At 35.1% G+C, this 27,670-nt stretch overlaps 2 protein-coding genes across 2 annotated transcripts in view; one reads left to right on the forward strand and one right to left on the reverse strand.

The window, feature by feature from the left end:
- The window catches only part of RSPH14 (radial spoke head 14 homolog (Chlamydomonas)), a 98,769-nt gene that overhangs the window by 17,889 nt on the left and 53,210 nt on the right, over positions 1 to 27,670 (forward strand). The window lies entirely within an intron of this gene.
- GNAZ (guanine nucleotide binding protein (G protein), alpha z polypeptide) overlaps positions 1 to 27,670 on the reverse strand; it is a 47,572-nt gene that overhangs the window by 7,921 nt on the left and 11,981 nt on the right. The window lies entirely within an intron of this gene.

The raw sequence follows: 27,670 nt of genomic DNA on the forward strand, positions 1-27,670 counted from the left end.
AATTTCAGTCATATTTGAAACAGCAATGCATGACATGGCTGTCAGTTTTTTATAGCCGGATGACATCTTGATATATCTGAAAATCTTAAATAAGAAGTGATATGTCCACAGTTCCAAGATGAAAGCTGATGCTGAAACTGAGTTTAGAGATACGTGATGTATCCACTCATATACTCCTATCTTAACACAATAGGCTCATTTCTGGTTTCTTTAGTATTGTAAAACTACTGTCCTTTTATATAATAGGAGAAGTGAACTTAAGAGGGTAATGGCTTATTATAATAAAAAAATAGAATAAATTATTGTACAACTGCCAAAGGAGTTATAAAAATTTTCTATTAATGTGGAGGAAATAAAAGGTACGGAAAGGCATTCTTCTTCTCTGCAGTGTCTTTTCCAGTTCATGAATCCTGAGTGGGGTAGCTAGCCAGGTGGTTAGAAAAAAATGTGCTGCTGTAATTTCATAATTATACACAAGCTGGGGTATAAGCAAGATAATGCCAGTGCCTTATCCAGATGGCCTTGTTGGGGGTTAATTGCAAATTCTTCTCTAAGCATGAGAACAAGGAATTGGTTGCTTAAGGGAAAGAACATGCTAAGGAGCAGATGGCTGCTTCTGTTCTTCTAGTAATTTGCAAACGTATAAACATCCCTGGTCATCCTCTGGAACAGTAGAGGTGTGCTTAGCAGCAAAGAGTTCCAGAACAACTAAGACTTTTCAAAAGGGAAGACCTTGTTATCAACATTGCAAGTAAATTGAAAAATCCCTCAGTAAATGGAGCCAAATTGGAATGTAGTATCTCCTCACAGCTTTCACATTAAAGCTTTCTGGTCGTGGTTGGGAGAGCTTTGAACTTAAAAATGAAAAATAAAGAGAGAAACTATCACAAATAAGGAAATTAATGGCCATTTGTAAGAACTTTATCTTTCAATCTTTATTTCTCTTTCATCATTATTTTAAAAATGGTAGGCATTTGGGGATTGTGAAAACCTCAACTAAACTAAATAAAATTTATCTTGTGTAAACCATAAAAAAATGATGATTAAAATTGGTGCAGGAATGGTAATGTATTCTTTCCAGAAAGGCTGGAAAATCTTTAAATGTCAGTAAATCTTGGAAGAACCAGTAGAAGCTGTTGCTATTTTCCTGTTGAGGCTTTTCCTTGCAATAATGGCTGGCATTTAGCATATGCTGGTAGCTATGAGCTATTTCACAAAATGGCACAAATCTTTTCTTTCTTTTTCAAATGTGTTGTTTAGAGATCCACAACTTAAGACCTTCTAAAGAAAGCAGGTGAAGCTAAAGTATTTGAAGAAGGGGTGTTGCGGTGAAAAGGGAATTGAATCTGTTGGATGTAAACATTGTTTTTTCCTTAAGATTACTATTTAAAAAAAATGAATCTGTTCTGAAATAATGACAGTCTACAAAACAAATTGAAGGAAATACCATTGCCCAAGACAGTCGTAGTCAAAGCAATTCAGGAATTCAAACTATGTTTCAATAAGTGTATAATGGAAGGCAGAGGGAAAGCAGAATTTTGCAGAAAAAATACAGATGATGCAGAAAGCAAGAGATAGCCAAGACAGTCGTAGTCAAAATTCAGGAATTCAAACTATGTTTCAATAAGTGTATAATGGAAGGCAGAGGGAAAGCAGAAGAATTTTGCAGAAAAAATACAGATGATGCAGAAAGCAAGAGATAGCCTGGATAAATATAAAGAGATACTTTTTTCATGTAAAAAATCCTAGATTGAGTGCTAATTGAAAGGTCCTTCTTGTCTAGCAGTTAGTCCTTTCTGTTTGAATGCTGCATGAGAGAGATTGGATTTAAAAAGAAAAAGACTATTGTATGATTCATCTTTAGTTCAAAGAAGGAAGACTCCTACAAGAATGCATAGGATCAGGTGGCTGAGGGTCTAGACAGGGAAAGATGATGATAATTCCATGAGTTACAAAGCATAATTGCTTTCATCTAAAAATCAAAAAGAAGAAACTAACTATCTGTTGGAGAGAAATAAACAGACTTAATCCAGTTCACTCGATATCTCTCTCAAAGAAAGAAATTAAGAACCTCACTGAGGTAGGATTATACTGGGATAAAACACTTTACCTGTGTTTTCCTGTATATACCTGTTTCGAGCCTTGGCATCTCCCTGAAGGGACCAGGTAACCAACAGGGGTTTGACTAGACGGAATTGTTTTGCCTTTCCACACCCTTTCTTTCCAATCCTAGGATCCCAAAGCTTTCCTATAAAATGTTGGGAATTCTAAAATGTCAAAATTAGAAAAGGTGACACAGAAGGGTAAGTCCCATTCTGAATTCATTAAGAAGTGTTCTTAAGTCACTTAGCAGCTTAACTTACTCTACAAACAGGCAAACTCATTATCCCATCACCAAAGTAATTTTACATTGGTCTAAAATCACTGCAGGAATTCCTGACCAATCACGTGGTAAACAAAACAGGAGGGAGGTCAGGATAACTAGAAGCAGCTATGTCAATATAGAACCTATCCTCTGGATATATACATGCACATGCTGTCTATTTCTGTCCTTCCTACCAAAATTCCTTTCAGTGTCCTGCATATTTAAGAGGAATGTGAAGGGCAGAAAGGTGGAAAACTAACATAGCATGTTATGTATACACTTTATGCCACACCAATAAAGGGAAATTGAAAGGGATGATAAAAGGCGGCTTTATATTAGAGGAACCTTGAGTCTTTACTATGAAATGAGCATACAGAAGGCTGAGAAACATGGATGTTATGAAGTGGAGCGCTGAAGAAATCTTGTGTAATTTTGCATAGGAAGATATGTATTTATATGGGGGGGGGAATGTATTAAGCATAAAACAAGTTACTTCCAGTTTTTTAACAGATTCATCCTCAAATCAGGAGTAAAAACTATAGTAGCAAACAAAATTTGTAAACTAGTGAATTAATTCCTCACTATTTTAAAGATAATATCATGTAATTGTTTATGCTTACAGTTTGTATGTGACAATGTAGAACTGGTAGAGGTGGCAGCAGTCAATATTTGATACCTCTTTTTCAGAGAAGAATGGGAAAATAAACCTGACAAAGTATATCATCTTCCTTGATGACTTCCTGTGGAGTATTACTACTGTCTTTACAGAAAATTCTGCAGATGATAACTGAATTTGGCAATATGAACGAGAATTACATGGGGACCTTTAGTCTTGGCTATTGTATAGGATGACAATGAAAACAACATTAATATTTTATCACATATGGTCCCTGTGACTGGAAAAGAATTGTGGTGTTACTAAGGCTTACTGTGGACTAGACTAGACAGAGCAGATTTAATTGGGGGTATTACTTTAATAGAGTCCTGAACATTTGTCTTTGAAAATTGATCCCTGCAACCCTTTAGGTGTGCAGAAAAACAGAAAGTCATGTCTGTAGGAGTACATGACAAGTTAAGCATTGTTGTGTAGTAGTTACACATGGGTGCCAATGACAGACTGGGGTAAACCAACCTTTAATACTATATATCAAAACTGGTTTATATTCCTAGATCAGGAACAATACAGATTTTTGTAATCCTAGTAAGTACAGTCTGATACCAAGCTATGATTATACTAAGGAGAATGCCTGAGCTGAGAAAGAAGTTTGATTAAATTTCCTGACAGGAGGGTTAGATCTTGGGCCAGGGGATTTCCAAGTAAAGGAACAGGACAACGGGTGCTTCTGCTAGGACTTATACACTAAAGGAACTTAAAAAAAGGATATATAGAAAACTCTTGGAAGAGGAAAAGGTTACTGAGTTCATGGATCAGGAAGGGAGGTGCACTTCATGATTTAACAGAAATGCTAGAAGATACAGGTAAAGGCTACTCCAGTATGTCTGGCCAAGGTATTAAAGGCTGTTCCACAACACAGAAGCAGGCAGAATAAAAGTGGAGAAATATGTGTAGATTGAGTTATTGCACATGACTAACTATACATATCTTCTAAGCAAGCTGAAGTACAAGGAAAATTATATTTAGAAGTCATAAAATGTGCATGTGATAGGTGCTATATTTATCACTTCTCATAAGAGAATTACAAGTCCAGTGGAAAGTTCTAGAAAAAGGTATGTTCAGGAGAATAGAAATATGGGGCAGTCAATATCGATCCTGTGCCTGATAGAACAGCAACACAAGTCAGTACGTATAGGAAGGAGTAATAAGGATAGACTAGCAAAATAAATGCTACTGCAGCTCACGCAGGCCAAAAGAAACTTAAAGTCACAATGGGCCAACATATTAAAACCTACACATTAGATAGTGTCCAGCCGGGGCAGTGCTGCCAAGGGCTGTAGTAAAAGTACACAAGATAAATAGTATCATGGAATATACCTCTTTTCACAGGCCTCTATTTAATCATGAAAGTGTGTGGGTAACTTGTTTTTTCCCCTTAAAGGAAACCTTGCTATGTTTCACTTGCTCAGCAAACAATTGTTAACGCTCTCCTTTTACCACCTCAAAGGTCAACAAAGCTTTATACTACATAAGCCTCTTGATATAAGAGTTACGAGAGCTTGCACTATGCTTCTCTGCAAATTATTTTGGGGGCCAAGCAGTTTTAAGAGGGCAAACATGCCATAAAAGGAATATTAGAATAAATCTTCAGTGTCTTTGACAGTGCCAGAAAATTAGAATTTTGTGAGTACAAATTAAGATAGTTCTTAACTTAGTTCTAAGAAGCAAATTAGCAGTATATAATACCTATGCTTGCTTTGGGGGGAGTGGGGTTTTTTTTAAGCATTATACAGTATTCCAAGCAAACTGCATATTTCTGGAGTTTAGGAAAAAAAATCTAGTTTGAAAAAAAATTCACTTGTTAAAATCATATTGATTCAAAATCTCACATTTCTTCAAAATATATCCAAGGTAGCATGAACATCCATACTTTAATTGTAAATATCTGGATGTTTTATCCTTAGATTGAGTTATATATATGGTAATAGAGGCCAGCTTTTTTGTTCCTGATAACACATTTCAATTGATTTCCATGCTTACTCATTGTTTTCAAGTGGGGTGTGTTTTTTGTTTTATTTTTCTTTCAGGCCTTTAGAATATTTGCTTAGCTCAAGGGCACAAGGAGCATTTCAAGTACATATTCAACAAAGCTGAAATGTTGCATAGTTTTACACATAAAGTGGTCTAGGACTTTAACTGTCCTCATTTGAGACCTTTAAGCTTAATGTCAGCCTTCTGTGTCTAGGCAATAAGTAACTTAACACTGCATTGACCTACAAGGAGAGGCTGAGGGAACTGGGCTTGTTTGGGCTGGCAAAGAGGAGGCTAAAGCATGACCTAATAACAGCCTACGATTACTTGAAGCATAGTTACAAAGATGGTGACACTAAACTCTTCCCAGCAGTATCAGATGAAAGACTAAGTGGCAATGAACACTAATTGCAGCTTGGGAGGTTCAGATTGATGTCAGGAAAAAAGTTTCACTAGCACAGCACTGGAATCATTTGCCTAGAAATTTTGTGAAATCTCCATCCATAGAAGTTTTCCTCACTCAACTAGATAAAGCCATAGCTGGCCTGATTTAATGTTGGCAATAGTCCAGCTTCAGCTGGGAAGACAGGATAAGTGACCTTCAGAGATCACATCCAGCCTATGTTTCTATAATGCCATGAATTGTAAAAACATATTTATAGTTGAATCCATAAAGGAGAAGTCAATTTTACGCATGAAGTTCTCAGCAGATATCAAACTTTTCAGCCCAAAGAAGTGAATTCAAGCATAAAGGCTATCCCTTTTGGTGGAAAGTTATACTACACTGTCACTATCCTGTGGTAAGGCAGGATGAAATGGAAAAGGTGAAAGAATGGAGTTGTTGCCTTTGTGGATTACGCATTTTTTTATTGTTTTCTGTTCTTTCAAGCTCTCTGGACCTTAGAGTAGCCCCTAAGCTATTAAAATACTGCAGAAATCTGCATGAGAACTACATGAGAATGTGCAAGTAAAATGAAAAGTGTTTGTCCACTGTTGCAGACTATTGACTAACCTACCTTTTGTATAGTTTACACATAACCCAAGCTCTAGCTGATAGATTATGTGTAAAGAAACAATGCTTTTAATTGCACCTTCTTTGAAGTGTGCATTTTTCTAATACATCAAAGGTGTGGGGAAGGGTGTCAACAGGGTGAATATTGGTTTCTGTCACACAGAAAATTGTTTGCCTTAATTGAAGTGAAACAGTATATTGCAAACATAAGAGAAAATTATTTTTTAAATGAAAGAACTCCATTATTTTTTGCCAGTAGTATGCCACCAGAACGCACTAGCAAGCTTAATAATTTTGTGTAACAGAATAATGGCAGGGGGACAGATCACAAAATCCAGTGCCTGTGAATGCACTTTCTCTGGATAAAAAACATTTGAAATCTGAAACATCAGTGACAAGAGTCCAACCTGATAAACTATGATATAAAGAAAAGAGGACTTCACAAGTAAGTAGGATTTCATTTCAACATAATCAAGTGCAGCTTTAAAACAGGACTTTCTGGCTATTTATGAAAGCCAATAGATATAAGTAAGATGAAGGATCATTTGCAACAGTTAGTAGAATTAGAAAACACAGATAAAACCATCAACAATTATCACAAGTATGGAATGACTATCATATGAAAAAAATGAAATAAACTAGTTCTCTTCAGCCTGGAAAAAAATAGCTGAGAGAGAACACAGCAGAGCTTATAAAATCATGAATGGTATGGAAATGGTGAATAGGGAATCATTTTTGCACCATTTCCTACAATGCAAGAAGTAAGAAACATCAAATTCAGTTATCTGACAGCAGACAAGTATTTGTTCCGTGCAATGCATAATTAAATGTAAAACTCTGTCATGAGGTATTAGAGAATAATAATAATAGTAAGAGTCATAAAGGTCTAACTGAGTTCTAAAAGCAGTTAAAGTAAAAGGGCACTTAGACAGAAAGATGTTGATGCAATCCTTGGTTCGGTTATCTGGTAGGGTATATTGCAGGAAGTATCAGTGTATGCTTGATGAAAAATTCTCCTTTACATAACCCATGTAAAATTGCCACAGTTCCTAGATAATTTTCCCCTTCCCATTAGTCTTGTCCAGTTTAAAAAAAAAAAGGTTTGTTTTACAAACTTCACCATCATTTGAAGCAGTGAGTGTTTCTCAGAAAAAAAAGGGAGGCAAAGGTCTTGGAACTAGAAGTACTGACCTCTAGTAATTTGCATTGTCCCCCGTCCCCCCCCCCAAAAAAAAAAGAAAACATTGATGCTAAACCAGTTTTCACCAGAAAAAGTTGGCCAGTAGTTTCATTCTTCAGTAGTATCTGAACAATAAAAACAACCTATTATACAATAAATGGTAAAACCACTTTATACTCTGAAATTTGCTACAGGGGAGAACAAATGAACACCAACAAAACCTGAGACTATTTCTGAGATTGCATGACATCTGGAGGACGCATTTTGCCCTCACAGCTGTTTAAGCTTAAATTCTTGCAGGAGCACCAGCTTTTCTTTTTATTGCATCTTTGATGATATTTTAGGTAGGATGCTTACAGAGTTCGGCGCAGCTAGGGCTCTAGTGGGAACAATGGCTATCTTCCCTTTTTATCCCATCTATGTTGCAAGATTAACATAGCGTACCTCAGGAGCAAGGGGTTATTTCAGATCTTTGAGCAGCCTTGCCTATAATTCTAACATAGTTCTTGCCATCATGCTGGTCTTGAGGTTGCCTCCTACTAACCTAGAAGAAACATGAAGGCTGTAGGGCACACAGGTCAGTGTTCAGAGTCAAGGATCAAAAAAGAACAGAGAAAGCAAGCTAAATGAAAAATGGCAAAGCAGCATCAAATAGAGGGCCTAAATCTGGGACCGATCTTGGCCTTTTTTGCATAAGCTGAGAGGTGTACTGAGGAGCATGTTTAGCAGCATGGAGAAAGAATCTTGTCTTTACTTTCAATAAATTATTCTGGTTTTAAGTGGCATTGCTGGAATTTAGATCAAATCAGTTTCAAGAGAGAAAGCAATTTCTCTCTCTCTGCTTAATTTTCTTCAAGCAATTTCCATCTATGGGTGGGTGCTCCCTTAGCAGAGGGTTAGCTACAGCACTATCCGGGTTATCAGGCCATCTCCCTTTTTTTGAAACTATTTCATTATATACTTTACCAAATTCAACTGAAATGAGCAACTAAGTAATCATATCCACACATCTTCAATTATTTTCACCTGGCAAAAGGGAGATATTCCCTATTGCCATCTGTCCAAACAGATTTTGAGTCTGTAAAATAGGTGGAAAGACTCCATCAATTAAAGGAAAAGGTTGAATAAGTCCGTTTTGGTTTACAATTACACTGCTGTAAATTTGTTGATGTTACTGGAGCACCACAAAATTAAAACCATCAGAACATGGCTCTGTATTGTACCAGCAAACTGCATTATGAATCTTAAGAATCACACTTTTATCCGGGAGACAAAAGTCCATTTTTTCATTTACAGTCACCATAATGTATACTATAAGCATAATGGAAAGAAAAATAAAATTTAAAGGAATATTAATAGTAAAGAATTATATAATAATAACAGCTTCTGCAAGAAATGTATATATCTTTTAAAATTAACTTTTTCTAGACATTTAAAACATTACACACACACCATTTTGACTAGAAAATTTCTTATAACAAGTCCTCGTATCAAAAATGTAGGTTTACAGTCATGTTAGAAGTCCACTATCTAGTAGCTGTTCAACAGCTTTCATCTTTCAATCCTAGTCAGCACAAAAATCTGCAGTAGATTTCTGCTTTTAACACTGACAATATTAAATACTCAATCAAGGTGAAGATTCATCTTCAGTGTTGTCAGATTTTTCATCACAGAGTATGAAATGAACGTCCCAGGAACTAGTGACCACCACAGAATATAAACATACAGAAATACATAATATGCCATGAAGAGACAATGAAACAAAGTTAATTACATGTGGCATATATCACTGATGTTCTATACAGAATTACAATTTCAGTAAGAACCTATTTACAGGAACTTACTCGAGATTGTAACACAAAACCAATCTAAACTGGAAGAACATAAAAATTGCAAACTTAAATGCTCAAGTGTCAAATGCTGAAATGACAGTGGCCTGTATAGTGTTGTTCATGTAAATCTCATGTTACATGAACAGAGTTTTTTCTTCATGGAACCCCGTCTCATTCATCTTGCAAGATGGACAATGTCATCTGCTAGTCAATATTTTTCTTTATTGTCACAACTCAATTTATAGACTCATGCTTTCCTGTAAACTATTTATGAGCTGCTCAAAAGACAGAATTACTAGTTTTTTCTTAAGCTTGTAATTATTGTATCTGAACATTTCATTGGCTACATTTGTTTTCACAGCATGTTGCCAGATCAAGAGGTACTGTTAAAAGCATCTTTATTAAATAGAGAATGAAAATCTATACAGTGAGAAAATATAGTTAGAAGGAACCCAGTAATTCTAGATACCCAACCTAATTTTCTAGAACCTAACTTTTCAGCACACGTATTTATTTCTTTAACAAAGTTTAATAGGTTTTTCGAGCTATCATTGATACCTGGTCTAGCTCTGAGTAATCAGAACTACTGCAAATCAAATCACAGGATCTCAAATTAGGTCTCTCTGAGAAGAGTAAGGAAGAACATGCGATTACCCACAAAAATTTTCATTTAAGAAAGTGATTTGGAACAAAAAAGGAACATGGACCTATGCCAGGATCTAGTACAGTTTTTCAGAGTACCATTCAGCTGCTTTAGCCATATGAACTTTCTCATTTTTCCTATAATTCTGTGTTCCATTCATTTCACATTTTCCTCCCTCTGCAACAGATGATGGCAGTGTTTCTACACCTGACAGTCTTATTTATCACATAAGCCCTCATTAATCATAGAAAAAACATTATATTCATTGAATGAAGCAGAAAAACCATGGAAAAAAACATCATTGTTGTGCTTATATAAATTTTGTACCATTAGAGCCTGGTCAGATCTCCCTAATGATGTTCTATACCGTTCCTATTAGCACAGGAATTTGCACCGTTCAAATTAATTCAAGCTTGCAAAGGAATGAGAAAAAAGTATGTATGTGAGACAAGGGCCATTCCAAATATTAAAGAGATTTTGTTAAAATTATTGGATTTTCATTATTTTTCTTTCTTAATAATAGGTGAAGATATTTTTTCCCTTCCAAATGGATGGCTTTAAAAAAAAAAAATCAGCATAAATTATACTATTTGCAAAAGGGCAGAATGAGTGTCTTCTCTCCCTAGCTTTCATATCTCTAAACTGGTACAATAAGGCTCCTTAGTTGTTTTGGTGTTTGCAAGTGTGTCAGCATCTGATAAAGGATCTTGGCTGTAGCTACTTCTAAATTGATCCTACTGTACTATTCTAAAATTTCTTCTCTCCTACATTGGGGAAAAGTTCTTCTGGTGCTTTACATTAATCCTAGAATTCGCGGTGCTAGAAGATAAGGTTGTTCCTTTTGTACATCAATTCCCAAATTTTATCATGCATTATATATGTGAATTTTATGTAGTCTGAATACTTTTTTCCTAAACTATGGGATTCCACATATGTCTGAGTATACCCCACTATTTTTCTTTGCCATCTAAGAATTCCAACTGAAATTGATGACTGAAACCAAGAGGGATGCCAGATGCCCCAAGAGTAATTGAGTTACACACAGTGAGGGCCTGTTCACAAGGAAGTGTCTCATGGGTCTCTCCTGCTCTCAGGAGACAATAAAAAGAGTACTGTTAGCTTATTTCAAAAAAATTACCCTGTTGCTTGGATTGTTGCTTGTGGGATCGCAAGAGGGATTATGGTCACAACATAGGAAGCACTGGTAACGTAATGACAATTTGGGTAACAAACAGTATAGAGGAATAGGGGAGAAAAAAGGAAGTTGTTTGAGCATCTGATCTTTTCTGTTATTGCAGAATTACAAGTCATTCTACCTTTTTTTTTTTTAATGCTTACTCAATGCTAAGAACTATGCAGTAGTCCCAGCAGCCTGCCTGATGTCTTTTCCAACCAATCAACTTTTACTGTTGTCTCTGTAAAATAGCTGCTGTCTGGTTGGCGAGATCTCAATTAGTAGTTCTTGGATTGAATCAAGAAAGAGACATTCTGAGCATGAGTTGTACCACAGGAATGAAGAAGAAAAACTAACGCAGTTACTAGCTTTTGCAGTCTTGAAGGGACTTTTCATTTATTTGCACGTTGCTTATCACTTGTCCATTTCTTTGATGTCTTAAAGACATGTAGAACAATTTTCTATTCAATCCATTAAAAGGAAGAAGGCTATATGTTGATTTTGGTTTGTGTACTGCTTCTCTATTTTCAACTTGGTGATTATACATTAGGTCAGAAATATTATAATTCATTTTGTACGTGATTATGCAGAGAATAATTTTGGTCAGGCAAGTCCTGAACTTAGCCTAAGCATATTGAGAATTCAGGATGCCTTCTATGCCAACCTCTGTTTTCCATTGCATTCATTTTAAGTTCCTCTTTAGGTTTCCATGGAAATAGCAGAGAAGTGTGCTTATACTCTTGGCATTAAAATATTAATTAAAAGAGATAACGAGATGGCTTATATGGCAGATGCTGTATTGCTGAAGCAGGCAGTCAAAATTAAGCTCATTGTATGTAAATGATCATATGCATAAGTGAAGGTATTCTGGGGAGAACAGGCCCAGAATGTATTCTTCACAGGGAGAGAAGAAGGAATAGGTAGTATAAATCTGACCTGCAGAGAAACCACGAATTTCTATCTGAAATGCCTGACTTCCCAGAACAATGCAAAATAAACTGATGCTAAGATTTTACCATTAGAAGTTGAAATCTTTCTCAGGGGAACAGAAGATGATTTAAACTTGCTACAGAGGCAGATTTTGTACTAATGATCACAAAGTCTCTTCTCTAAAAAAACTGGTATGTTTCTAGTAACGGAAATTCTCAGGTTGCTGTCAGGTTGCTGTCAACAGCGAATATTGAAGTCGTTAAACCCAATGTAAAAATCTAGTTTCTTCATAGAGAAAATAATTTTATAAACCTGATGTTTGAGCAGACCCATGAAAATCACATTAACATCATTTCAGATTTCCCAATTTAAAATGGGCAAGTTGCAATTGCATTTATTTAGAAACAGACAGAAGCAGACTGATTAAAAATGTTCATGTAGTTGTCCTAGTAGTTGTACTATACGTGCTAGAAGGGCAGTGAACTATATACTGAATATAGGACTGATTCCTCTCTGAAATCTAAACACTTTAACTACTTGTCATAGATGCAAGCCCACGTTTACACGTCAGGACCAAAAGTAAACTGTGGGCCATGCCAGAAGGATGTCTTTACTATCTCTGAATGTAGAATCACACACTCACCTTTCTTCATTATGGATGTAATAGGTTGGATCAGTCTGCCATTCATCCTATACGCCCTTGCAGTAGCATTACACAGGTAACTTGAAAAGTCTGCCTTAAGCCTTTCCTGGGTGATTTCCAGCATTGTCTGCCACAAGGCCAGGTGAGATTTATGGCAGCACATACAGCTGGACTAAAGAGATTTCAATCTGCTTACTGGCAAGGGCTCTTAAATGCAGTGCAGACTGTCACTATCATCACTTCTTGGCAGTCCTGCCTCTCTATCACGTGATGGAATCTTGAGAAATATTCCAAGACATCATCTATTTCCTTAGAAGTGGAAAAAATTATACTACAATTTTCAGCCTCAAGTCTTGCTGCTGTGCTGCATGTGTGTAAATAATTGTTGAAATCTGCAGGTATTGCAAATATAACTGTATGGCACTTACTAAAATTATCTGAGATTTTTTTATCAGTACAATAACCCGTATCACCAAATGCCGTTAAAAATCCTTGATGAATACAATATTAACATTAAGAAAGTTTAGCACATAAATCCATGCAAGGTCAATCATGTTAGCACACCTACTTTAGAATTCCTGATACTCAGAACTATATTTTGAAATTCAAAATGCTTCTATATCTAGTACGTTTATATATGTATATACATACACACAACCAAATATTTATTTTATTGACAGTGGATAGGAGAAACAGAAAAGAACTTAGATAAAAATTAAAGGAAGCCATTTTCTTTGGGTGTAATATTCAGGGAACAGTATATGAAATGTCATTTAGACATAAAACAGCATAAATTTTGAGGGTGATAATACAATTAGAAGATGATAAAAATTATAGATCTGTAGTGGTGCTAAGGATGGTCTAGATTACTTTTAAAAACCTTGCTTTCATTTGTGTGTTTCAATGATTTATTTTTGATTGAATTTTTTTCAATAATAGTTATTTATCCAGTTCAACTGAGGTGTCATATGAGGATAGAAATTCACTTTTCTTTCATATCTCTTAGTTATAAGGGTTTGATGAAATTTATATATGAATTGGATTTGCTTTACAGAATGTTGAAAGAACAAATATAAAGTCAAAACTGCCAGTTTTCTAAAAAAACATCCTTTTTTTCCTCTCTGTCTGTTTTTTTCCTCTTTCTGACTTTCTTAATTTATTAGCATTAGTTAATACAGCGTTCTGCACTGTTGAGCAACCACAGCACTCAACTCTGTATCTGAGTTCATTCACCATTTTCCAAAGAGGCAACAAACAAGGAATCCGTATATACACATATATGCATTTATGTATCTATTTACTCACTTTATGACAAGCGTCCATACTCATTTTCACATTCAAACACTACTCTTTCTGCTTAACTTATGCCCATGGATTTAATAAATATTTATATTGATTTCAGATGCCATTGTCAGAAATCCAGGCCTCAAAATAATTACACAAGAAATCATTCACACATTCTGGAGGATAGCAGCTAGAGCTCTGTTTTTCCATTGACTAATATAAGTCTATTCCATTCAAACTAACAATGACCCTATTTATTATTTTGGCAAAGTTTTTGTCTTCTAAGCTGCAGCACTGTAACTTCACCAGCCCAGTTCTGCACATCTCTAAAAACTTCAAATGAAAATAACTTTTAAAACTCCCAACAAATGAGGTAACATCAACAAGCAAGTACCTGAGCTGGAAATCAAGTGCTGTCACCAGCACAGAATGGATCAGATCTGTTATTATGCAGACCAATTTGGATTTAAAAAAAAAGGGATAAACCTATTGAAACAAGCCCACTTTAGAATAATGCAAGCACAACATTGCAGAGCATACAAAGAATCACACCTCTTTTTCCACCCAAAGAAAATATTTGAAAGCAGTTTTGAAAATCCAGTTTAAACTAGCAATAATCAGAAACTACAATTTATGTCACTACCTTTTACCGTGTATGTTATTTAAAAATTCTTCTTGATCAGAAAGTAAAGCAAGTTTCTTGGGCACATGCCATAATTTATCTGGGTATCATGGTGGACTCCACAGTGAAGGTTATAACATGTCTATTTTACGCTACTCAGCTTTAAAAGCTTCTAGAAAAGCACTGACGCTCCTTGTGATCCTTGATTCCAGAGAAATGGTTACAGGAAAGCTTATAATCAGTCTGTCTCCAGAGATGACAGTGGCACAAGAACACCCCTGCATATTTCATTACAAAAAAACTCCAACCAAAACAAAACAAAACACACACACACCCCACCCAACAACAACAACAACAAAAAAAAGGAACTCCTGATTTTTTTAATCTTGTATCTGAGGGAAGACCAGTCACTTCACCAGTGAAGTGGACCTCATGGGATGAGCACTGATTTGCACTTAGATTTGAAATACACTTTAGGATAGCAATTTTGCAATATTTATTTAGTTAGAATTAAGCTTCAGTGCCACCAGTCAGGATCTGAAGACTGAGATTTTTGTAACAGTTTTTTGTTTGGTTGGTTTTTGGAGTAAGTAGTAAGGGTACTTCTCAAAAAAAAAAAATATATTTCCTTGAATGCTCTCTTCACTTATTCACATCAGCATTTTTTGTCAATGCATTTTTCTATTTTAAATATTCATGTTTTGAAGAAGGAACTGAATGATTTGAGTACAGAATGGCTTTTGTATTCTCAGAACAAGATGACATTTCTTTGATTCACTGTGGCCTTTTTGTTTTAAACTTCTTGAACGGAATGGCAGTTGTAACATTTTAGAAAAGCTGCATCATTCCTTTTTACTCAGGACACCTGTACCTAACTTCTGTTTAACTATCACCTCAAAGGGAATTTATTAAATGATTTTACAACTATCATGGATCAATGGGCAGCTGAAATCTTGTCTCAGGCTGGATCATTGGATACGTTTTGTGGAATTTAGCGTCTGAATGGGAAAGATCCACTTTGGATGCTGAATCCCATGGATTAGCCAATTTAGCAGATAGTATCAAGAGAAAATGATAGTAATGTCTGTGTTCTAGTCTGTTGATATTATGGTGTCTACTTGTTGGGGGTGGAGGTTTGTTTGTTTTTTAAATAGATGCCCTATCTTTCTCATTAATACTGAGGAGAGGAGAGGGGCTGGTACATAGTAGTTACTGAAGTATACAGCTTATTTTGTGACCATGAAGTTTGGAAATGTGAACACTAAGTAAGCCTGCAGTTTCCCTCCTTCATCTAGTAGACAGAAGGTATAATTACACTCAGGGTAGTAATAGCTCCAGTCTTGACTGCAGATTAAAACAGCAAGAGCTGTTTAAACAAGATAACAGGATAAAGGTGAAAATATAATTTAAGCCTGTAATATTTTTATAAAATGGATTTTTTTAACTCGACCGAGAGAAGACTGAATCATTATTTTCCTTTGTATACCACACTTTATTTTGCTATTAAAGCTTACTACACTATTTTCTGTCTTAGAAATGCATAGAGCTATATTAACCCAATCTACATCTAAACATCCCCGGAAAAAAACGTATCTCCTGTATTTCCATGTCTGATTCTTAAACCAGTATTTAAATTTGCTATTTAATTAAATTTTGTTAGATACATTCTGCATTTTCCTCAATGTCTTAAATTTTTATTCTGTGATCTTATACTTCATTTTATATCTTTGGAGATTAAATCTATCATCATAACGTGGAAATACACACACGACATTCAACTTTCAGTGCAGTTTTCTTCTAGCTACAGTCAGAGCTGCTCCATATCAAGGACACATGGCTTTGATTCAACATCCTTGTTTTCACAGTATGATAATAATTAATCTTGTATTGCAAGGGTACTGTTCTGTGGATGATGCCATCACATCTGTTTGTGACGTCACACTGTAAATGTGATCAGTGAAACTGATCAACAAAAAATAGCTCATTTTGGAGAGTGTGAGTGAGCAGCACAGGAAAAAAGAAAGAAGTTTTGGAACTCTAAATTAGACTTTTTACCAAGGCTATGGTAACATCAGGCTACTTCTAAGCAATGACTGAAACAGATTGATACATAGTAAAATTAACATAGGATTAAAATCAGGTCTCTGCTATGTTTGTACAGTGCAGTGATAAACGTATTACATAAATAGTCAGCAAAGAGCACAAAAAAAACCCTCCAAAACCACAACAACTCACCTTTCCTCTCCTCCACCCACATAACCAACAGGATTTCTTCATGCTTCTGAAAATAGTATCTGGGGAAAAAATGACTTGTATTCCCACTCTCACTGGTACCAATAGAAAGGATCTATGTAAAAACGAATAGGTTGTTTCCTGAGATCACCTAGCAGTGGTTGTATATGTTAGCTGGCAGGGACATGCTGCTCTTCTCCTTCCCCCTACACCTTCTGCCTTCAGCATCTCTCAAGTCTGTATAATGGGTCCTACTACAATCAGCCAGATTTTGTCTCCTCTTTTAGCATCCACATTCCTTTTGATAATTCTGTTACAATATTTGGCAGCGGTTATGGAATAACTGCATACCTCACTGCACAGGCAAAAGAAACAAAATGAAGACAAGATGAAAAAATACAACACTAAAAGTACTTACAGAATTATCTTATGTAACTGAAAAAATATTTCACAACTCCAGGCAATTTACTTAAAATTTTAGTCTTACCTGTGTAAAGCTTCCAGTTTTTTTCACTTATTGCAAATAGATCATCTGATACAAAATGCAATTAAAATTTCACCCCTTCAAAAAGACTCATACATTGGAACTGAGTACATTTAATGTTGTAAAATAGCCATAAAACCTTAATATTCTTTTAATCATATAAAATGTAATTGGAAGCAGGAAATATGCTGACTTATCTATATTTTTATTCATGACTCTCAGAGTAACTACTTTGGTTACTTATTCATTACAGATATTTGAATCCTGAGCATTACTGAAATTATTCTAATAGTATAAACAAGCATTTATATCCTAGAAGGTCAGTTTTTCTGATTAAAAATACAAGCTCCAGTCTGTGAAAGACCATTGCAGACTCTACTATAGCACTTTGACCCTTGAGGACAATGGAACACAGTACGTAATATGAAGACAATTTTTAAAAATCTATGAAAAACAAACAGTAAATATATGCAACATTTTAAACCTCACTATTAGAATATTTACTATGGAGAGATTTAGCGTGGTTTTCATTTTCCAAGAACAAAAGTATTTTAAAAATATATTTCTATAACAATAAACACTTCAATATGTCAAAATAACAGCATTGTCACTTTCAGCTGTAGGAGTCAAGAATGTTGTGTTGACTTGTCTGCATGAAGTTATTCTCCAAAAAAAACTTGGAAATCATAAGGCAGATGACCAGTGCATACCAATTAAGACCTGTCAAAACGTTTATTAGTCTATCTATAAAATCGGCATGGGCTTGGGCATGTTTATCAGTAAATCCTTTTTGAAAGACATTTCAAAAAAAGGGTAATATACCAGTCTGTTAAACCTATTATCTCAGCTCTGCATGCAACAAATACCCTGAGACACTTTTAGGCTACAAGAAGTGTTTAAGTAAGTATTTCTTTCAAGAAGGATTTTTTTTAAGCCATACACATCTGGAACCAAGAATAGCAAGACAGAACAAGGAACATTAAGCCATTGATGCAAGGTGATAGAACCATCAAGGAAGAGTAGTTTGAGATGAGGATTTTATAAGACAGAGAAGAGTTGTTGTTGTATAGTCAGTACCGAGAAACTATTTTGACAGCATCTTGCTGTGAAGTTTAATAATTAAAGTTTTAAAAATAATATATATCCTTTCATACACAATTCTGTATTATAATGTTGCAATTCAGGCCTCAGCTCTAGAAGTGGGCTCTGTAATGGAAATGTATTACAAATACCAACACTGAATCAAGAGGCTCACATCAATAGGAACATCAAGGATATAGAGGAAGTATATTTTATGTGTGTAGGTCTGATGAACAAAGAGACAGAACAGCAGGTGACAAAACAACTATTGGAGGTAGGATACTTTGAGGAAACATGCTAGAGGATTTAGACAGCAACAGCTAGATCACTCTTTCTGGAAGGTGCATTTCTAGGTGTCAGTCATATTACACAGCTGTTGATAAAGACAGGGGTTTTTTTTGTTTTGGGGTTTTTTTTCTGCAGCAGCAGAATAAGAAAAGTGCTTGTCAAGCTGTTCCAAAATCACCAATCATTTCTTAATGAGCATGCCCAAAGGCACCATGAGAAAGCCCTCAGTGAAGAAAGGATAATCGTTCCTGTAAAATCTTCAGCTTAAGTTGAACCTGCAACTGACTGAAATGATACCATTTGTAAAATACATTTTCAGAATAGTTCTTAACTAAATCTCTGCCTCACAGTTACCTTACAGTGAAGCTAGATGCTGTCAGCTTTGGAGCAAAAGACCAAAAAACATGGGACAGAACTCCTTCAGCAAAAATACAACTGCCTAAATGTTAAACTCAGACTATTTATGAGTCTTTCTGCCTCTGGTGCAAAATTGAAAACTAATTTATGTGACCTAACTTTAAGCTAATCAATAATATTTTTTTAAAAACAGGAGAAAAGTGAAGTAAAAAACAAGATTCTTTTAAAGGTTTTATGGATGGGCAAAGAGTTCAGATACCAGCCAATAAACAGTAGAAAAATATTAGCAACTTACCATATGCATGACCTACAAGTTCAATACATGATCATTTTGGTGAGCCAAGACTTTATGTTATATCCTATCTTCTCTTTACTGGATAGTTTCACCTTACCTGACATTGCACTGCTGTGTAACTGATGCACTTTTAGCAAGAACTATTATCGATCTGTCAACTAAAAAAAAGTGACATAATGATGATATTACAGATTAGGGATTAATTCAGTGTACTGCAGTCATGAAAATCATCATATTGATGAGGAAGATTGGCCTTTCCCAGTTTGGCTGATAAGTAAATTTTTTTCTTCTTCATTTCTTAGCTGTGTGATGCCTTATTTCTCCTGAAATGTCTTTGATACATTCTTAAATATCTTTTGACACACTAATGATTTTTATTTCTTTAATGTAAGGATTTGATACCATAATATAAACATGGCAGTGTTTCTGCTCACGTAGTCACTTGTTAAACAAGTGAAAATGAACTGAGAATTGTTAAGATGCATCTTGAACCACTATGCTGGATAAATGCATGATTACTGGTAAATAAAATTTAGTAAAAGTGGCACACGATACTGGATTTTTACCACTAGCTAGATTAAAACATTCTCAAAGGATTTTCTTCAGGATAGGGTGAATTTTCCAGAAAAAAAATATTGCGTAGAACTCTAATGAGGCTTTTACAGTGAGTTATTATTATCCTTTCCTAATCTGTTTTAGAAAACTAAATTCATTGCTTTTGCTATGAGCATTATTTTATAGAAATCAATCAAGACTGTTAAAGGATGTAGAATAGGAAAATCTCCCAAAACATTATTTTCAAACATTATTTTGTATTGTTTCTTCTGAATAGATAGGCAGCAGAACAGATCGACAATTCACACCATTCTAACTGAAGGCATCATCCTATTTCAATTAATCAGTGAACAAGAAAAACTGATATGCTATATTAAGCCTGTTCTAAATTTCTTCACAGGCTAATGCTTTTTTAAGTGCACTTTAAAAGCATTAAATCATTTGAAAGGAGCTCAGTTACTATGAAAAAGTATCAATCATCCAAAAGAAAAGCAAAAAATACAGGAAAAATAGCAATTGAAATTGGCCATATACTTAGAAATTCCAGTTTGATTTTAAATCAAACTGCCTTATTAGAAGATGATGTTTTAGAAGAAACTTGTGGTATCTGATATGATTTCTGTAACTGGAAGAGTGCAATATCGGTTGCAGATTTATATAAGCTTTGCCTAATGGACTGTACAGAAATTGGTTGTAGAAGTTTGTTGCATACAAGAAAACTATTCAAAAAGCCAGTAAGCTATAATGAAAATGTTCAATGGAACAGGATTTTGAGAAGAATATAGGAAGCGAAAAAGAAGGGGCTGAGGGAATGATATGTAGATCACCAGAAATAGAGACTTCTCTACATAGAAATGATACGTGCTAAGATTGTGAGTTGATAGGCTTATTTCAATGTACTTTTCTGCGAAGCTGTTTTCTCTACTTTCAAAGTGCAGCAAACTTGCACTTAGGTTATATGTTCTCTTTGTAAGTATGTTTACAGCTGATGGCTCCAGTGTTTCCCCTGGAATTATGTGACAGTTCAATTTCGCCTTCAATTTATCTTACACCCTGCTTCAGCTTAAACCACTATCCTGCAAGTCTGCACCTTCTCATATCGTACAAGAGTTTCCCTATCTATATTGTGCCTATACATTGAGCAATACAACAAAATGCATATAAAACTGGTTCCTAAATAGGAAAGTCAACTTTATGAATCAGAAAACAATATATCATCCAGGATCTATTTACCAATGAAGGAAACAATTGAGAATGTACAGGATTAATAAGAATGTGCAGGATTAATAAGGAAAATGAGTACTAATAAAAATCAGCAATTTCCTCACAGCAAATAATGAACACAAAGAGCACAGAAGTATAGAAGCATTAATCAGAAAAGCAAAGTACAAAGAATTAAAATCTGCAGCCTGGCTTTGCTCATATTAAAATCAGTGGTAATAATATTCTCATTCACTTTGTTATTTGAAGAATATTGTTATTAAAATGAAATCAGCATCTACAATACAATCTAACGGAATTCTATAGAATTTCCCAGTACTTATTCCCCAGTAAAACAAAGACTTCAAATTTTAAGCCACATATATGATGATATAAATATTATTATTTTCATCATCTAATTGTACATTTTGCAGGACTGTTTACTAAACCATTCTTTGTTAATTATTTTTCTAATCCACTTGTAAAAAAATTATAGTTAGTTATTCTAGCATCTCCTTTGGGAGTTTATGAAGTTCGGCATTTCTGACAATTTCCCTTATCTTTCTATCAAGCGCAAGCTTTTCATTCCTTATCTTTGAACTGTTGTTCTCACATCTTCTAAGATAGTGAATAATTCACTGATAAACACTATCACATTAAAAAGAGCGTCAAAAAGCAGCTGCTAATAAATACTGGAATGAGGGAGAAGGCAAGAATAGGAGTAAGAATTAAATTTAAGTCCATCCTACCGTGTATCATTGATCTGTTTCATCCCTGAAAAAATATAGCAGAAATTGACTGAGAATCTAATTTCTGTCACAAAACCCCCTATGATTCTAGTATTTGAAGTGATTGCATTTAGAGAAGAAATTATTCATATGCTACTGACCTATGCTGACTTTTACAGAAGAAAATAAAAAGCAGTGGGTAACATTAATACTTACCATCTGGTGATAATGCCCTGAGTAGCTCATAAAACCTAGCATTCAGTCAAATGCAGATACAGAGGTTTGCGATGTCTTCCCTGTAACTACAATACAAAGCGTATCTCTTCCCTACTTTTCTTTCCCAAATAACACACAACAAATCTTATAGTAAGGTTTAGTTATATAGGATGACTTTAGCTGCTCTTGATAAATCAGTTGATAAATCAAAATGGGGAAGTCTAACTTATCTACCTTTTCATTTTCCTCTGCTTCTGGACATGGGATCCTACTGTTTGCCTTACACAGATCTGGAACTCACTGGACTCCTCTATGAGTAATATACTCAGCATTCCAGCAGAAAATCAACAACACTGAAATACAAACCCATCAGAAAATATCCAGTAACTTTTATCTGTTTAGCAAAGGGCCCAAAGAACAGCAGGGCTTGCACAAGTAATGAGGTAGAAGCATGCAGCAGAGGTAGCAGTAGTTGACCGAAGAGTTGAACAAGCAGGAGGGAGAGAATGAGACCTCCCTTTGTTCCTAAGTGGTGATCTTATAGATGGTCTCAACAGGCTCATATAAGTTGATATATACATTCAATATGCATTTTGCCAAATGCATGTTATTCTGCTTTCCATATGCTATGCTGTTTCAAAAAAAAAGAAAAAAAAAAAAAACCACACAGAGAATCCCTTTATAAAGATGGGAGATCTTAAAATGGAAGGATTTAGCAGAAGTGCATTATTTAATTTGTAACATAACAAGGCTATAGTTCAGACTTTTATTTCATCTCTGCATAAATAAATATTAAACTGAGACTATATGATCATTAGATCTTTTGGTGTAACTTCCATTTATCACATCTATGGTCATTTCCATCTATTGTATTTTCCCTGTTCTAAGCCTAGTCATTTGTAGCTGTTGATGGCTGCTTGACTAAATTCTATCTTCCAGAAAACCTGTTTCAACTGGTTCAGCCTCCTAGCTGAAAAAAATACAATTAAAAAACAAAGAAAAAATTCAAGTTGGTATTTATCTGACCTAGCTTCTAGCCATTTGTTCTTATTTTGCCTTTCTCCATTAGATTATTTAAATATTGAGCATTTTTTCCTCATTCAGGTACTTATATGCTAAGCAGGTGCTTAGCAATCTTTTTAGCTAAACAAAATGAATTAACCTTTTGAAACCTTTTTAAATGCTGTAAGTCTCAGTCTGGATTTCTGGATAGCAATGACAGCCAGATGCTCTGCAGAACACTGCCTCCGGGACATTTTAGGCACAGCCACACTGCATTTAGTTTTGTCAGCCTTTGATTTTATTTTTTTTTAACATATCTTTAACCTCCTTTATTAACCTCTCACATTTCCAATTCATTTTGATTGTTTTCCTTTTTCCATGTATGGTTTATTGGGGTTTTATTTATTTATTTCTAATTATTGCTTTCATTTGATCTGTGAAGAACAGCAAAGGCACAATGCAAGCTACTATTAGAACCATCCCTTGTTGTATCACTGCCAGAACTCATACTATTGGACTACACCTAATACTAAAATGCATTGTAAAAATTAGACTACTCTGACAAGTCCAATGACATCCTGAGCCAGTATTATCAGGGCACTACTGTATAAACATTTACATCTATGTAATTCCAACTGATTTTGGCAAATATTAATGGAAAGAAACTCTCAGTGTTATGTCATAGTTGCAGTGAGAACACTCAGATTGCTAGAAACACTGCTAGCTTTGGCAGGACACAGCTGAAGCAAAGCTCATTGTCAACTAATATGACACTCCACCATGCCATGTTGCCAGGGAAACAGCAGAAGAAGAGAACATAAGGTTGTTAAACTGAAGGGGTTCTTAAAAAAAAAAAAAAATGCTCAGAGCCAGGCTGTCCTGAAGTAAATGTAGCATATGTATGACATACCATCATGTTATTCTATGAAATTACTGTAGTCATAACCTTTTTCCCCATAACTGATGGACTGAAGGACTGAAGGTTGCTTGCTTCTAAAAGATGCTACTTCTATTACATGGATTTTATGCTCAATTGTGTTAAACTATTATCAATAATTTATTTCTACTGATGATAAATGGTTAGTTGTTGGTTCCTATTTATAAAGTAAAATATGACCAATTGGTAAATAATGAGGAAAAGTACACAGAGAATGACCGGACTGTGTATTTTGAAAGCAAGTTGTTTCAATCAGTTTAATAATGGAAAGAAAGGACAGTATCAAGATTAAATATCTAAAAAATAAGTGACAGGAGTTAGAGAGCTGAATTAATTGGAGTAGAGGAGTTATTCATCATCTGCTAATTTTGAAGTATAATCAGGGGACACTGTCATTGGTTGACAGGTTCAAAATTTAACTAAGCCTATTAATAGCTTTAAAAAATGCATTTTGATACTCAAAAAATCTATCCCAAGAAGCAGGCTTAAGTATTCAGTCTTTGCAGCACACAATATAAAAAAATAAATCCATGGCACATGCATATACTGTCTCATCCATTACTTTTAATCCAAGACAAAGATCCATCTAACCAAAAATGTCATGTCTTACACTGGCTAATAATAGATAATTTGGGGAGGGGAAGAAAATTAAGATCTGGGGAAACACAAATACTTCCCTAGTATTTTATCCCTGCTTCTCAAGATCTGAACTCAGAATTTCTAAGTCAAAAGCATATCCTGACATATTTTTCTTTTATACATTTTTCTATTCCTTCTACACTTGTGCAGAGTTTTGGCACCACGACATACTCAGGCAGCAAGCCTCACAATTTCACTATATATTGTGTGAACCTGTGCTTCCTTTACCTTGTTCTAAGGATCTTAGCTAATAATATAATTCAATATCCTTTGTTCTTAAAAGAGACAATAGATAATGATTAGTAATCAATTTTCAGTAAGCTGGTTGTCACTTTATAAGCTCATCATATTGCCCTGCTCATCTTTCTTTTTTTTCTGGGGGAAAAGGTCCCCATCTATTATTTGTTATTTTTATTGAAAATATTCTGTACTTTAGGTCATGCTTGCTCTAATTCAAATACATTTTCTTCAAAATGGGAGAACAAGAATTTAGATAGCATTCTGAAAGCAGACGTGCTTTGCATTTTATACTATTTTTTGATTTTTCCTTAGTCCTTTCCTAATCTTGCTTGCTTTTTTGACCACTATTGAATATCGAGTTGATATTTTCCTAGACCAAGCTGTTACAACTCTAAAATCTTTCTATGTGCACTATATGATAATGAGTCAACAAGATACTGAAATGTCTAATAGTATCTTCAAAGAAATTAAAGGTCCCGTAAAAGCTTTGTCACTCTGCCAGAAAAATGGCAGTTAGCTAAGTGTTCTCTGTATTAGACACCATTAATTTTTAGTTAAAACTGCTGGAATGGCAACGCTGTAATGCAAGCATAAAAATATTTTTATTTGCGTGTGATTTCTCTTCCTAGCATCCGACTTCTGTTCAAAAGAACCTACTCTTGAAGAGCCAATGTAGAAAAACCACATACATCAAACAAAAAAAGTGATGATACTGTAAGAAACGTAAGGAATTTTGAGTTCACACAAACAAAAGCACTAACACTGCTCATCATATTACTCTAGCATAGTTGCAGTACCACCTGCAATGGGCATGAATATGCAAATGGCTTATATGCACATCAACAATTTCAAGGTGATGCAGGCCTTAATAAACACACCTACCGCAATTAGTGCTGTGATATTCAGGGTTAGTTTGCTTCCAGTACTCCTTGCTCTTACTTTCATTTAATTGTGAAAATGTTGCTCTTCTTACTGTGCGTTGTTAAATGCCTTCAAATTCATGACATTAAAGAAAATCATTTTTAATTTAATGTAGCCCAAAACTTAAGTGGTTTCCTGAATTTGAGATATGAGCTCATATTATCTTGTTGTGTTTTGATGGTTAATTTGCTTGACCAAGTTCTCATTTTGTGGCATGATCTGAATGTACAAAAATGTGATTACATTGTATTCTTTGATAAACCACCTGTCATGTCTCTTGAAGAGTCAAAATTTTATATTGTATATAATAAAGATCAGGTGATAGGAGGACTTGAAATTAGGAAAGAAACCAATTTAGTTAATTTTAACCCTGGTCTCAAACAAGGTTCAGTAACATCTTCCAAACATTGTTGTCTATTTTCCAGTTTTACAAATAACTATTTGTTTTTACCTTAACTCTGATTCGTGTAAGTGTAGTCTTACAGTTCCTAACAGTACAGTAGAAAATCATTTCTATAGATATGATAATACTTAAGATAGGGACAGCAGAACACACTGCCAGTGCCCAGGATCCCCAGAACATTCCCCTAGGTTACCAAGGAGTAGTTGTTCAGTAAGCTACAGGAGCTAGCAGAACAGGGTAAATAATGTGGCAGAATCGTTTTCTGATGATCCAGTGTGCTGAAGCTCACTCACTGGCAGCCAAATAATACAGCCTGAACTCTGATGGAGTTTGTAACCCTATCTATCATATACTGAATTGTTACTAGGGATGACTTTCCAGGAAGTCTCTACATCCTGGCTCTACCCATATGCCTTTGAATCAGGTGAACTGTGCATTCCTCTTTCTGTGCCCAGTGTGTTACATAATTTTATGCAAGTCATTTGAAAGTGTCACAGGTATTGTATTTGCCAAATTCTTCAGGTTTTATGCTGTTTTTCCTCCCTTGTTATGTGGAGACCCTGCATAAAGAATAAGCCCCTGACTATGAAGATTATTCCACCTATTGAAAATGGCTGAAAGAGCAATAAAACAACAGCAACAAATGCAAAATACTAAATATATGCAAGTGTATAGGCAGATTCTACAGGGATCTGTTCAATGTCCAAATTATTTAATATCTTAGTTAATGACAGAAAGAGTAACTATACTCACAGATAACACTACATTAAAACCTACCATAAACACCAGCCAGGAGAAAGACCATAATATAGCAGAATTAGAATTATAAGTAATTCGATTCAGGGATTTTGCAGAATGACAGAGATAAGATCCACTTATGATCCTTACAAAGGAAACTCAAGCAAAATGAGGTTCAAGTTGGGATGAGGTTTTGCATCCACAGAACATTCTCAATGCAAAAAAGAACACAAAAAAAGTTGTACTTGAAAAGGCTTTAGTCCAGACTGAGTGCCACTTCAGACTACCCCTATGAGAATATTACCAGATATGTTTCAGTGGTCAAATATTTGTATTTGCAAAACTTTATAGATTAAAAAAACCACACAACACCACCCTTCCAGCATGTATAACAAATACTCACATTTTCTTACATTGTCAGGTTTCTGTCGGGGGACTAAGATGGCCTCCTTTTACTAATGCTGTCCAATTCAGCTAGAATATTCTAGTAGTATAGCCACCAAATGGTTTTGAAAGCAAATAGAGACAGCAATGAGTGTGTTAACTGTATTCATGTTGTTAATTTTGAATTATTTAGCATAAAAAGTTATTGGTATAAATATCCTATACTAGTATAAAAGGCAGTAGATAGACTTAGTAGTAAAATTGAAAAAAGAGAACACGATCAAGAGGAGTAAAGGCCCAAAGCCAGTCTTGTAGCACTCCACAGAAAAGAATGCTCATGGACAATGTTGACCTGACAAGATAATTCATTTGACCTGCAGCTGCTCAGCTCCAAGTCCTTCTGGAGGTGGCAGCAGCCAACTACCATGAACTTTCTTTTATCCTCTAGCCTCACCTCCTCTGTCCAGACATGGCACTGTGCAACTGTGCACAAAGAGGATGCCTATGCTGCAGATGTCCACTAAATGCCTTCAGCACACGTCCAGAATGCACTATACATGTAATAGATCCTTTATACAGCAGTAGAAGAATGTTGCTTGAGGCTTAACTATAGGCTGCACTGAGTGCCATGAAAGAAAG

The sequence above is a fragment of the Charadrius vociferus genome, unplaced genomic scaffold, assembly GCF_000708025.1.
Source record: "Charadrius vociferus isolate BGI_N301 unplaced genomic scaffold, ASM70802v2 scaffold917, whole genome shotgun sequence".
NCBI lineage: Eukaryota > Metazoa > Chordata > Aves > Charadriiformes > Charadriidae > Charadrius > Charadrius vociferus.